Below are 15501 nucleotides of genomic sequence, written 5' to 3'. Positions count from 1 at the left end.
CTTCTACATACAGAGCTTCTTGAGATGATCCGAGGCCTGGAATGTCGATGATCCCTTTACCAATGACTCTGGATTGACTCCCATCTCCATAGGTGATTCGCCCACCTTTGCCCATCTGAACTTCTTTTAGGAAAGTCTTATCACCTATCATGTGTTTAGAACAACCACTATCCAAATACCACAAACAAGTATCAAGAATTTTCAGTGCAGTATGAGAAACTAAACACAGATTATCTTCCTTTTTGACCCAGACTTGTTTGGAAGTTTTTTGATTATTAACCAGGACAGATCTTTGCTCATTAGGGGTGAGGTATGCTAACTTCTCACTAATGAGTTTAACTTGATCACTTAACATTTTAACTTGTTCTTCAAAACCTGGTTCATCTTTCTTAGGGATAAGGGTTTTCTTCCACGGTTTCTGAGACCTGATTTGGAAACAGTTTGGATGAATATGACCAAAAATACCACAGTGATGACAAGTAGGTATAGATTGTTTATCCCCTTTACCCTCACAAACAGATTGAGTATGAGACATGATAGGTTTAATGAACATGGTCTTATGAATAGACATATCATGTGAAATAGAAGCAATTTTATCCATACTCAACATAGACAAAATAGAAGTCAGAATAGCACTCAAGAAATTAATCTTCTCAGAGTGTACCAAGCTCTAATACCAATTGAAAAACAAAAATGACTTCTAAAAATAAAGTGTGTGCATAAGTGTCAACAAAAATTAAAGGACAATGGAAAATAAATGACACACAAATTTTTGTTGACGAAGTGGAAACTCAATTAAGAGAAAAACCACTTCGAGGCAGCCAAACCCAGGAATTCCACTACTCAGAAGACATAGCTAGATACAAGACAGTAACACTCACATATACCCGATACAGTGGTCGTATCTTGATCTCTGACATGTAACCCAACACGAACGCTTCCCAACCAGGTTCTCCTACCTGAAGGGGTCTTCAATGGAATCCTTTATCTTAGAGCCGACCTCTAAGATAGACTTCAGTTGTAGCACAACAACAACACACTTGATAGGGCTTCAGAGGAAATATCACGTCTCTGAGCAGTTGTGGAATTCAATTCCGAATTCTTGCAGTTCTCAATGCCTAGGGGCCTCTATTTATAGGCTAGGGGCTCAAATGAGCGTCAGGCAAAATATACCTGGGCGCCGTCCGGACGGTGGACATGGGCCATCCGGACGGACAACTGTGCGACAAGATTTTTCTAAAATTTCGCGAGGAAATCTTTCCTATTTAAGAGCCTCGTCCGGATGGGATGGCACATCGTCCGGATGGTCGCACATCCGCTGCAAGTAATTTCTTTATAAGGCTTCGTGCGTTCGGACCATGGGGGATGAGCGTCCGGATGGCTATTCTTCAACACACAATTTCCATATCTGCAATGCTCGTGTCCGGACCATGATAGGCAGTCGTCTGGACGGTTGAAGTTGAATCGGCAATATCCTTCTTTGATGAACGCATGTCTGGACCACAGTTGTCAGACGTCCGGACGGTGATATTTGAACTGCGATTCTTGCCTTAAGGAGACGCGTGTCCGGATGGGATACCACATCGTCCGGACGGTTGATCGATCTTCCCTTTCTTGGAACTTGGAAAGAAATCTGAAACTGATCGAGTACTGAGAGGCGTCCGGACGTGCTGCTGAAACGTCTGGACGGATGCAAGCTAGATAGAACCTTCTCGACACAGTGGAGGGTCCGGACGGAGAGACACGTCATCTGGATAGATGATGCTTGGTCTGTCTAGAGTCCGGACGGTATGGCACGTCGTCTGGACGGATGGAACAGTGACAGATGGTCGTCCAGACAGCTGACAAGGAACTAAAAATCTTTTGACTCCGAAGCATTTCTGAATAGTAGAATTCCTGTGGAGCATCGTTACACACAAGTGATTTTGTCCAAACAAAAAATGAGGCCAAAATACTAACATGTATCATAAATGGTACCTTGGTTTTTTACTTTTACCAATAATGGTACCTATTTACACAAAATTATTTGCTTATGTTTGGTATTGCATGTTTTGCAACATGTTGTGTAACAAAGTAGCATTTTGAAACAATACTTCGTAGTGTCATAAATGGTACTTGGAGTTTTCAAATGTATCACAAATGGTACCTCGGTTTTTTACTTTTACCCTAAATAGTACCTAATTACACAAAATAACCTGTTTAGAAACCAACCCGATGAAACAATTGAAGCTGTAAACAAAAAAAATGAACTTGAACAAAAACAATAATAACATGCCCACATGTTTCACAACTTCACATTCATTCACATTCAATGTCTAGATCTCAAAATGTATATACACCACTTTGAATGACCAAAACCAATAATAACTTGCCCAACTGGTTCATAACTTCACATTCATTCACATTCAATTACATTCAATGTCTAGATTCACAAAATTTACATTCACTACTTTGAATGACCAAAACCAACAATAACCTGTTACAATTAAATCTGTTCAAAAACTGACCAACTTGTTACACACACTCAACCTGTTTATCGTAAACTTGTTCAGAAAATGACCAACCTGTGAACTACTCTACATATCCACATCTTTCACAACTTCGTAGTCATTCACATTCAATGTCTAGATCTCAAAATTTACATACACCACTAATGGACCAAATGTCAAAGACACAATCAGTTTTGTAATCCTGCTGCGATCCTCCTTTCAGCTGATGCACTGTGTTTCAATTTTGTTCCCGAAGCTGTAAGTAATAAGCAACAAATTAATATTTTGTCCCTAAAGGAAAATTCACACAAACTTTATGAGAAGCTCACCTGTCTCAACCTCCGGTATAGGTCAGAGACCCACCTTTCTCTATTCCTGATGGGCTGAGATGTAGTCTGAGGATTGCCTAATGGTTGACCTGTAGTTTGAGGGTCGCTTGATGGTTGACCTGTAGTTTGAGGGTCGCCTGATGGTTGACCTGTAGTTTGAGGGTCGCCTGATGGTTGACCTGTAGTTTGAGGGTTGCCTGATGGTTGACTTGTAGATGGTTGGCCAACAGTGTTTCTAGGGGCACTGTTTCCAGGGGTAGATACTGTTTCCGAGATTCCTCCCTGGGACATAGAAAACACTTAACATTCAATTATAAATCAATTTATGGTTATTTCGTATAGTTAAAAAAAAATTATATTATAACTCACAGTTGTTGGCTTCGGCTTCGGCTTCCTAACCCTCTTGGGATACTTCTTCCTGTTTGGATTTTTAGGTTGGCTGCAGCTTCTAGCATTATGGCCTTTTTTACCACAATTTCCACAACATACATCATAGCTCTTTCGAGTGGCTTTGGAATTGGTGGCTGTATAGGGTCTACATCGCGGTCAATGGGCCAGTCACTGGGTCCAGGTGTTGGATGCAACTAGGGGCATATGACAGTCTATATGTGTCCATTAAGTACCATTTGCTGATGTATTCTTCAGGGTATCGCCTGTTTCTGTATATTGCACAAATTGCATGAGGGCAGGGAATACCGTTTAGCTGCCACCGGCCACATCCACAAGTTTTTGCTTCAAGGTCAACGATCCTCCTAGGCTCATGGCTGTGGTCAACCTCAAACTTGAGGTTATTACTCCAGTGACATATGTAATCATCAGCCTACTTCTTATTTCGCTCCAGCTTTTTCATGATCTTAGGGCACATTATATTAGTTGCATTTACTGCTCCAGCCCTTTTCTTATCAAACTGATTCATCAGCTGCCTCCGTATTGTCTCCAAACAAGATAGAATCGGTTGGTCCCTCGCTTCCATCACCCATGCATGAAGCTCTCCGCAATGTTGTTCAACAATATGTCATTGCAGCTACTCGTTATGAAAGCATGGCGTGACGACATCTTAGGGTCAACCTTCTCAAGGTAGTTGTATGCACCCTGGTCCATTCCTTTGATTACCTCAAGGTAATACTTGAATTGTATCTCGTTGGGTGCCCTGGTTGCACCCCAAAGAGCATCCTTGTACTCCTACCCCTTAAAGCCTTTCCTCTTCAGGTTGGCATGCAAGTGCTTGACACAGTATCTGTGCTCCAAGCCAGGCATCAGTTCCTCTAAAGCCTGAATCAACCCCTGTTTGATAATATTCAGTAGAGACATGTTAAAATATTTTTGAGTATATTTTGTAGGAGCACAAGACAATTACATAAATATTACCTTTTGACGGTCGGATATGAATGATCACATATGCTCACGAGGGTACCCAATATCTTCCAACAGTGCCCACAAGAACCAGGTCCATGTTTCCTTAGTTTCAGACTCGCATACAGCATATGCTATTGGAAATATGTCATCATTTGCATCCCTTGCAACTGCTGCATGCAACTGACCTCCCCACTTCCCCTTCAAGAAACAAGCATCTACACAGATCATCGGCCGACAGCCAGACAAGAAGCCTTGCTTGTAGGCAGCCAACGAGACATACATCTGCTGGAAGAACACTCCATCCCGCTGAATGTACGCTAAGGAACCCTGATTCCAATGCAGTAATGCATTGGCGTACTCCCTGGTGTGCTTGTATTGCTCAACATCTATACCATCCAAGATCTCTAGTGCCTTTCTTTTTGCACGGTGGCAGCTCAATAGTTTCATCCCAACATGGTAATCCCTCCTGATCATATCCCTTAGAGCTTTTGGTTTCAAGTCTCTATTGTCCTGAAAATTGTCTATATATCTATTAGCATCCCAAGGTATTGTTTCCCGCTTGTTGCGGTAATGGCTGCCACAATTATGATTTGAGTGGAAGGTTTTGATCTGGAAGAATGATTTACAGTTAGACCAGTTTGCGTGTATTCTCTATGGACAATTTTTCTTGCAGACTGCGGAGACCCACGTCTTTTTATTGTGCTGGTATTTTTAGTCAAATGAATTTTGCACCGCAAACACTTGTAAGGCTTTCTTGAACTCAGTAAGGTTGCTGAACTTCAACCCTACTAATAATTGCACTTTTTCTTTAAGGTCTCGCTTCGGCATCCACTCGGGATACCTCCTCACTCTTCTCGGATGATGCTCACCTTCATCATCCTCTTTGCTGCTCATACTGTTAAATGTCTCACTATTTGGGGACATGTCATCTGGGTCATTTATTGCATCACATCCCTCCTTTGATGTAGATGCTTTATCCCATGACTGATACCATTTGCTGGTTTCTTCCTTCGCCTGGCGTAAAATATTTTCTTCACTTTCAGTGAAGATGTCTTCTTCTTCTTCATTGGTGACTTCAAAGTCACTCAACTCAAGGTCCTCATCATCATCCTCATCTTAAGGCTGCTGTTGTGCTGGCTACCGGACTGACTGTCTCCGAGGTTCCCGGGCAGGCTTCCGGACAGACTTCCGGGCAGGCTGCTGTGCTGGCTGCCAGATTGACTGCCTCTGAGGTTCCCGAGTAGACTTCTGAGCAGGCTGCTGTGTTGGATGTACAACAGGCTGCTCCGCTGGATGTACAGCAGGCTCTCCGCTGGCTGTGAACTGTGTTTTGGCACATCATCCTCAGAATATTGAATCTCCACCTCTAAAGGAGTTTGATAGAGAAGCAACATTGGGGACACCACTTCAATCAGGACTAGTTCAACTGGTTCCTCCTCTTCATGTTCTACAAACACATGCAACCTCTTCGTGTGACCCTTTATGATCCCAGTTATCATATTTTCATAATCTTTGTTTGAATTTAGACCGTGTATATCTTCGTTGCTTTGATCGTCGTACTTGTAGTACATTGCCGGTATGTCATTGTATCGGTACCCCAAATACCCTTCTAGTACATTTGTAATGTCCCAACTGGCAAACTTGTTTGCATCCAGTTGTTGAATTTCCATAATGTCCCCTCCTATATACTTCATCCTGTGTTTGGACAGGGACCCATGATGGTAAATGATTAGATCAAACATTGTATCCATTTCTGTACAAAGTACAAAAATTATGTTATGGAGAATTGAAGCAGCACTAAGTTAACAAGTAATTAGCGCACTTATATACAGTAAATACAATCTAGGACAAGGACAAGGAGATAAATACATAAACAGTTCATTCGGTAGTAATTTAACAATGTCCTAACAAGTTTCAATGTTTTGAAAAATTGTAGTCTCCCAATTATCAAAAAATTGGAAGTTAATGAGCATATTCCAATTGCAATACCAGGCAACAAATTAGCACACCATATTACACAAACCATCTGGTATCCATTATTTAATAGGTGCTACCCAGTATTGAATGTGTGGATGAGCATCCACTTAATTAATAGAATTTGTATTCTTGGGCACTTAACTCTAATAAATTGGACCTAATAGCCAAAATATCAGTCATTCCTCACTAGTCACTTCCCATTATTTACTTCCCTTTCAGAAATATTGATAAAATTAAACAACTAAACTAAGAGTAATAAAGCATAAACTTGCAATCATTTTCACTCACAAAAACAACAAAGTGCCTCCATTGTTCCAAAAGAAAAAAAGCTAGATTGGGATGAGATTTGTCCTAAATAGCCTTTGTCAACCAATAATAACATGTGATATATATACTCTCTTTATTTTAATCTTAAGTGTAAAGTAATGGCAAGATTGGGATGCTAATTTAACATAGTGCATTGGGGACCATATGACATACAAATTCAAGACCTTTTATTACCTTTTATTCTAATCTAACACAGTGCACTGGGGACCACAAAACACATACGAATTTAAGACCTTTTAAGAAACATAATGTTAAACCTACCATACCCACATTGTCAGAACTAGCATCAATGAGTGGGGACCTTTCAGAGTCTCTCACTCAACTACATTCAACCTTTTGGAAATTGGAAGACCTAAAAATTTGAAGCCCAGAACCAAATTCTTTACACATCGTTCCCAACAACATTCACACAAGAACATGATAGAAAATGCCAAAAGCTACAACTGACAAAAACACACAAAACACAGTGCACTGGGGACCCTACATAAAGCTCGGCACTTTATGCTTTGCCCACAAAACCAAACTCATATATATAAAAATTACTTTACCTAACAACCAACCCCAACACAAAAGATATATATAAAGCTTCTTGGGTTTCCGCATATCACAAAGAAAGTTCACACAAAGCATCAAGAAATATCACATTCAGGTCTCAAAAATACCTTCTGTCTTTTCCTGGTACTCTGTTGCGAGTGGGTTTCGAGAAGGTCGGCCGAGTGGGTTCCGGGAGAAGGTTGGCCGAGTGGGTTCTAGGAAAATCTAACTGTTGCCTCCGACAACAAATCTGGCCTAAATGCTAGAACTAGCTTTGGGGGGAGATTGAACGGGGCAAGAAGGAAGGAAGGAAAGAGATTTGGGGGAGAAAGAGGAACGAAAGAGATTTGGGGGAGAAAGACGAATTTTGAGGATTTAGGGCTACAAATTTTCAGAAGTTAAGAAAAATGGTACTCTCTGCATCGAAAAGAAATATTTTTACTCTTTGTTTTTTTTTGAAAAGTCCCAATTTTTTTTTTTTAAAATTCCCTCTTAAGTGATGTGGCAGTGGAGAGAGGCTGACGTGGATGTCTCTCTCATACTGAGGTGTGCACGGAGATAGGTGTCGCGCATGTACGCCGACACCTGTAGGATGACGTGGCTGAACGTTAGTTTTGGACGGGAATAGGACGGAGGTACCATTTCCGTCTTTTCATATACCACAAGTACCAAATTTGATAAAAAGTAAAACTGAGGGGGCAAAAAATAAAGGCCCTAAAGCACAGGGGGCAAATAGGTATTTAACCCTAGTTTTAATTCACACAGAAAAGGTTATCAATAATGTGTTGTAATTATCTAAATTAAATCTCTCAAGGCCTTTTAACAAGATGGTTGGTATTTTTATTGGCTACATTATGGATAAAATAAAAACACTTTATGTAATGGTTGCGTTTCAACAGGATGGTTGGTTTTCAATTCAGAATCTTCATGTTTTTAGACAATGATCAAATCAAAGACAATAACTGATCAGAAGCTTCTAAAAGATGTTTATGAAGAGTTCTTGCAAAATCCAAGACAAAACAGCCAGTTCCTGTGCAATTGTCCGGATGAGCCTTTAAAGGCATCTAGACGCCCCGCAGTGTCTTACAGATATACATTGAAGATGTCCGGACGTCAGAGCAACACTGTCCGGACGACAAGTCAATCAGTATTCAATAAGGAGTTGGATTTCAGAAGTCGAAACTGTTTGGGAAGTTTCTACAAGACGTCCGGACGATGTCCAGTATTTCAGAATATTCCAAAGTTCCGTTAGAACGCGGAATTTTTTTTAGTGAAGATAGTCCGGATGCTCGGTCAAGCCGTCCGGACGTGAACCCGATAAAGATAGAATTACGCTGTTTCTGAAAGGATATGGCAGAAAACCGTCCGGACGAGGCTAACTTCCGTCTGGACGCTCGCCATTCAGAGTCTGAATCTCAGCAGTTTTTGAGGTCTCTTTAAGTCTATAAATAGGGGGCTTTAGGCTAGTGTTTTGTATAGAATTCGACAGTGAATTCCATAGTGCTTTGAGAGGGTGTTTAGGGAGAATCGAAGATCCGCTAGCTCTTAAGCCATTGTCGGTGTGTGCTCAGTTGTTCGTGTGAAGTCTATCTTAGGGGTCAGCCCTAGGGTAAAGAATCCATCAAAAACCCCTTCAGGTGGAAGATCTGGTTGGGAAGCGTTCGTGTTGGGTTACATGTCAGAGTTAGAGGTATGACTACTGCATAGGGTTATGTGAGTACAAGTGTCTTGTAACTAGCTTTGTTTTTGGATAGTGGATTTCTTGGGTTTGGCTGCCCCGGAGTGGTTTTTTTTTCTCTTCATAGAGTTTCCACTTCGTAACAAATATCTTGTCTTATTTAAATTTCTCATTTAAGATATTTTTTTGCACACAAACACACACACTTGGTTTAAATTAGAAGTTAATAATTATTTTCACAATTTGTTTAACTTTAAGCAGAATCTTGATGTCCAAACATTCGAAGTTCCTACTCGAACGAGCGAGATTTTCCTTCTCTGTACATTGAGTTTCCTCCTGATCATTTGAACCTATCTAAGAATATTTTCATCTTTTTAGCCACCCCAGCCCTTTGAGAGTGCAAGAAACCATGAAGCCCTAGTGGCAGATGAGCCATGCAGGGCGCCTTAAAGTATATTTAAGTTATTGCAGTTACAAAGCTCATAGTTGGATCTTGGGTTGGGCAGATCGGTCCACCCTTAGTGTGCATTTATCTGCTTGTCCCTTCTACTTGCGATACACTCCTTATCTTAATTGGCCAGGTGGTGCCTTCGGTGTTGTTACTTTGAAGAAATTAGAGTGCTCAAAGCAAGTCTATGCTCTGGATACATTAGCATGGGGTAACATCATAGGATTTTGGTCCTATTGTGTTGGCCTTCGAGATCAAAGTAATGATTAATAGGAACAGTCTGGGGCATTTGTATTTCATAGTCAGAGGTAAAATTCTTTGATTTATGAAAGACAAACAACAGCGAAAGCATTTACAAAGATTGAAAGACTGAGAGCTCTTTCTTGATTCTATGGGTAGTGGTGAATGGCCATTCTTAGTTGGTGGAGCGATTTGTCTAGTACATTCCGTTAACGAACGAGACCTCAACCAGTTAACTAGCTATGTGGAGGTGACCCTTCGTGGCCAGCTTCTTAGAGGGACTATGGCCGCTTAGGCTACAAAAGTTTTGTGATGCCCTTAGATGTTCTGGGCCGCACGCGCGCTACACTGATGTATTCAACGAGTTTATAGCCTTAGCCAATAGGCCTGGGTAATCTTTGAAATTTCATTGTGATAGGGATAGATCATTGCAAGTGTTTGTCTTAAACGAAGAATTCCTAGTAAGCGCGAGTCATCAGCTGGCGTTGACTACGTCCCTACCCTTTGTACACATCGCCCGTCGCTCTTACCGATTGGTGAAGTGTTCGGATTGCAGCGGCGTGGGCGGTTTGCTGCCGGCGATGTTGCGAGTAGTCCATTGAACCTTATCATTTAGAGGAAGGAGAGAAGTCGTAACAAGGTTTCCGTAGGTGAACTAGTGGAAGGATCATTATCGAAAACCGTCCAGCAGAACAACCCGTGAACTTGTCACAACAACTGGAGGCGGGGGGTGATCTTGCACCCCGCCCTCAAACAGTAGGGAGACACTTGTGTTTTCTTGCCGAACAACATTCCTCAATGTGGTCTGTGCCAAGGAACATGAACGAAAGAATTCCTCCAATCGCCTCGAAAACGTTGTGCGTGCCAGAGGTGACTCTTGTCTAGAACCATAATGACTCCCGACAATGGCTATCTCGACTCTTGCATCGATGAAGAATGTAGCGAAATTCGATACTTGGTGTGAACGACAAAATCCTGTGAATCATAAAGTCTTTGAATGCAAGTTGCTCTTGAAGCCACTTGGCTGAGTGCACGTTTTCCTGGGTGTCATGCATAGTTGCCCCCAACCCCATTGCCCTGGAAAGAATGATGGGGGCATGTGGGGCAGACATTGGCCTCCCGTGGGCTTATGCCTTGTACTGGCCTAAAAACGAGTGCCACGCCAATCGGTGGTTGAGAAACCCTCGTTCCTGTCGTGCTTGCATCTTCACTAATCGTGTGCTCTTTGGACCTTGTCGTGTCTCGCTCGTGATGATTCCAACATGACCTAGGTCATGCAGGACTACTCCTTGAGTTTCAGCATATCAATAAGCGGAGGAAAAGAAACTTACAAGGATTCTCGTAGTAATGACGAGTGAACTGTGATTTAAGCCCAGCTTGAGAATCAGGCGCCACTTGGCGTCTGAATTGTAGTCTCGAGAAGCGTCCTCTGTGGCAACTGGGCCCAAATCTCCAGGAAGGGGGCGCTGGAGAATAAGTATAATCCATCTTTGGTTCGTATAGACTGTTCACCTAACCACTAAGATGCTGTATGACCCGTCTTTTCTAGGTATGGATTATCTAATTCTTTAATAGGATACATACAATTAATGGAATAGTATAACCCATCTTCGGTTGGCACGGATTGTCTACCTGAATTACACTAAACTAGGGTGCAGTATGATCCGTCCTCCCTATACATGGCCTATCTAATCTTCTTGATCATATGTCAATTAAACCCATTATATAATTATCACTTTCATACTCATGGAAAATAAGAATGATTTGAGTTCAATAAAGGTAAAAAGCTTTCTAAGACAAGAAAAATTTCACCAATATTGATTTTGAATTTAAGAATGTTAAAGCACACAGACTCTTATCAAAGAGTCCGAGTACTGATGGCCTCTTACCTTCAACTGAAGATAAGAGATATAGATAAACTCTAGTTTAAATTATAAACCAACCGGTTATAGACTCTAACCTGTTGTATCTGTTTTAGATCAAGATAGGTTTAAATTAAATCTCTATTAGTGTATATCTTATAGTGTAATTCTATCACTGTAAACACTCATAGGTAGAACCTCTACCTATAATAAACTCTTGTAACCTGTATACTCTATAAATACAAAGTGTCATTTTAAGGACAGTGGCAGAGCCACTAAGGAGCTTGGGGGGGGGGGAAGCCCCAAGATTCTCCAAAAAAAAAAAAAAAAAATTTTTTTTTACCCTTATTATTATTATTTTTTTCAATTTGGCCCCCGCCAAATTGGGGACACTGGCTCCGCCCCTAGCTAATGAAATAACATATGCGAGTTAAGGGGCTTGAATGTGCAACATTTAACGCTTATCAGCTAACTTGTCTAGAGAATCTGTAATCTTGATAAGGAGGAAGTGGGCACTCTTTGTGAGTCTGTCTATGGGGGGGGGGGGGGGGGGGGGGGGGAAGCCCCAAGATTCTCCAAAAAAAAAAAAAAAAATTTTTTTTTACCCTTATTATTATTATTTTTTTCAATTTGGCCCCCGCCAAATTGGGGACACTGGCTCCGCCCCTAGCTAATGAAATAACATATGCGAGTTAAGGGGCTTGAATGTGCAACATTTAACGCTTATCAGCTAACTTGTCTAGAGAATCTGTAATCTTGATAAGGAGGAAGTGGGCACTCTTTGTGAGTCTGTCTATAATCACCCATATGGCATCTTGTTCGCTTGGTGCTCTTTGTAGACCAACAATAAAATCTATAGCTATTTGATCTCATTTCCACATTGGCACTTCGAGAGGCTGAAGTTGCCTAGTTGGCCTTTGGTGTTCAACATTTACAAGTTGACACAAAGGGCACTGTGCAACATACATAGCTACATTACAGTTCATGTCATACCACCAAAATTTCTTCTTCAGATCTTGGTACATCATTGGAAATAACTATTTTCCCACTGCTAGTCTTCAACGTTCCCTTTTCAGTTAAATAGAACCTAGATGCTTCTCTACATCAGCACCTTTAAGAAACTGACATGTGTCCTATGCCCCATTAAAAGTAAAATTATACAATAAAATAATTAAAAAACTAAAACACTTAAAATATTAAAAATTTTATAAAATTAAAAATAATAATAAAAAAAACTTCTCGAAAGAAAAAAGAAAAAAGAAAAAAGAATAATAGAGTGGTGGACAAAGAGAAAAATGGGGGTGGCCGAAACCACCCCTAGGCCCATGGGAGTGGCTCAGCCACCCCCAAACCGTCCACGAGGGTGGGTCGAGCTACCCCTCGTTTTTTTTTTTTGAAATAATTTATAAAGATTTTATTATTTTTAGTTTTTTGATTTTTTTAATTTTTAATTAGGTATAGGGACACATGTTGGTTTTTTAAGGCCAGTGACGTGGACAGACTTCCATAAATATTTGGATGGAAGTTCCATTTTCATCTTTAGTCATCAACAAAGTACCATTTGTCAAGGACGAAGGCAAAAAGTATTTTTGGCAGGGGCCAAGCCGTCAAGGGATGAATTACAAATATATTAAAATAGGAATAGAGGTCAAAGCATAAATAAAAAATATATTAAGATTGAAGATGAAATAAATATATAAAAACGAAATTAGTATAAATTTAGTTTTGACAATAAAAATTAAACAAAATAAGTGTTTCATAATACATCAAATTTAACCAAAACAGTTATAAAAATGGAACCCATCGTTTTTTTGAATCCCAAAAATCATCTATAAAATAAATTTACATGGTTATGTTGGAGTCTTTAGAAAAGTAAGAATTTTTTTTTTCTAAGTTAACAACTAACGAACTCACATAAAGAACAATAGAATATAATAGCTTTCATATGTAAAATTCTCCAATTAATTGTTTAGACTTATAAACTATTATAACCAATATTCTAAATATTTAATAACCATAATATCCAAATTACAATACCACTTATATTAGGAATTGAGCTTAGAAAACTAACCTCAAAAAGTGCGACTTGCGTTAGTGATTTTGCACCGGTTCTGTGTTGCGAATTAATCGTAAAAATCAGATTAAATCAACAATTTTCAAAATCAAAATTTTTTAATATTGTAAAGTAAAAACTTTAAGACACCTTTTCCTAGGTTTAATTGGGTAAGGTATTTTTTTTTTCTTGAATTTTGTTCTCTAATTTTTTTTTTTTTTTTTTTTTTTTGGCTTGTGGACATGTGGAATGTAGTTTGGTCAGAGGGCTTTTTTAGGTTTAATGGCTTTTGATATCTACAGCAAATATGTGGATTGTAGTTTTTTTTTTTTTTTTTTTGATATCTATAGCAAATATGGTTTAATGGCTTTTGATATCTATAGCAAATATCCAGCAGAACAACCCGTGAACTTGTCACAACAACTGGAGGTAGGGGGTGATCTCGCACCCCGCCCTCAAACAGTAGGGAGACACTTGTGTCTTCCTGCCGAACAACTTACCTTAGCGCGGTCTGCGCCAAGGAACATGAACGAAATAATGCCTCCAGTCGCCTTGAAAACGTTATGCGTGTCGAAGGTGACTCTTGTGTAGATAATGACTCCCGACAACGGCTATCTCGACTCTTGCATCGATGAAGAATGTAACGAAATGCGATACTTGGTGCGAACGGCAAAATCCCGTGAATCATCAAGTCTTTGAACGTAAGTTGTGTTTGAAGCCACTTGGCTGGGGGCACGTTTGCCTGGGTGTCACGCATAGTTGCCCCCAACCCCATCGCCCTGCAAAGAGGCGATGGGGGTATGTGGGGCAGACATTGGCCTCCCGTGAACTCATGCCTGCGACTGGCCTAAAAACGAGCCCTCAACGACGAGTGCCATGCCAATCGGTGGTTGAGAAATCCTCGTTCCCGTCGTGCATGCATCTTCACTAATCGTGTGCTCTTTTGACCCTGTCGTGTCTCGCTCGTGATGCTTCCAACATGACCCCAGGTCATGCAGGACTACCCACTGAGTTTCAGCATATCAATAAGCGAAGGAAAAGAAACTTACAAGGATTCCCGTAGTAATGACAAGCGAATTGTGATTTAAGCCCAGCTTGAGAATCAGGTGCCACTCGGCGTCTGAATTGTAGTCTCGAGAAGCGTCCTCTACAGCAACTGGGTCTAAATCTCCAGGAAGGGGGTGCCGAAAAATAAGTATAATCCATCTTTGGTTCGTACAGACCGTCCACTTAACCACTAAGATGCGGTACGACCCGTCTTTTCTAGGTATGGATTATCTAATTCTTTAATAGGATACATACAATCAATGGAATAGTATAACCCATCTTCGGTTGGGGCGGATTGTCTACCTAAATTACACTAAACTAGTGTGCAGTACGATCCGTCTTTCCTATGCATGGCCTATCTAATCCACTTGATCATATGTCAATTAAACCCGTTATATAATCAACACTCTCATACTCACGGAAAATAAAAATGATTTGAGTTCAATAAAGGTAAAGTGCTTTCTAAGACAAAAGAAGAATTTCACTAATATTGATTTTGAATTTGAGAATGTTAAAGCTCACGGACTCTTATCAAAGAGTCCGAGTACTGAAGGCTTCTTACCTTTAACCGAAGATAAGAGATATAGATAAACTCTAGTTTAAATTATAAACCAACTGGTTAGATTTTGATCAGGACTCTAATCGGTCGTCTCTGTTTTATATCAGAATAGGTTTAAATTAAACCTATATTTATTAGTGTATATCTTATAGTGTAATTCTATCCCTGTAAACACTCATAGGTAGAAGCTCTACCTATAACAAACTCTTGTAACCTATATACTCTATAAATACAAAGTGTCATTTTAAGCCCAATGTCCATGTAATTCTTGCATCTATCATATGAAGCCCTAGAACATGAAAACAAAACAAAATTAACAAATAACAATAATAAGGACAGTGGTGGAGCCACTAAGGAGCTTGGGAGGGGCGCCGCCGAGCCCCAAGATTCTCCCAAAAAAAAAAAAAAACTCTAAACAAAAAAAAAAAAAATTAAATTAAATTTTACCCCTAATTTTTTTTTTTTTGTTTTTTTGTTTTTTTTTTGTTTTTTTTTGTTTTTTTCTTCTAATTTTGGCCCCCCCCAAGTTGGGGATTCTAGCTCTACCCCTGGCTAATGAATTAACATATGCGAGTTAAGGGGCTTGAATGTGCAACATTCAA

General features: G+C 40.1%; 2 pseudogenes; both read left to right on the top strand.

Moving 5' to 3' along the window:
* The first annotated feature begins 10272 nt into the window (after window positions 1-10272).
* Window positions 10273-10428, top strand: LOC133865066 (5.8S ribosomal RNA; annotated as a pseudogene).
* Window positions 10429-13889: 3461 nt separating this feature from the next.
* LOC133865065 (5.8S ribosomal RNA) lies at window positions 13890-14045 on the top strand (annotated as a pseudogene).
* Window positions 14046-15501: the final 1456 nt, after the last annotated feature.

The sequence above is a fragment of the Alnus glutinosa genome, chromosome 3 (genome assembly GCF_958979055.1).
Source record: "Alnus glutinosa chromosome 3, dhAlnGlut1.1, whole genome shotgun sequence".
NCBI classification, from domain to species: domain Eukaryota; kingdom Viridiplantae; phylum Streptophyta; class Magnoliopsida; order Fagales; family Betulaceae; genus Alnus; species Alnus glutinosa.
Note: the sequence above shows the minus strand (reverse complement) of the source record. Positions and strands in the feature narration are given on the sequence as shown.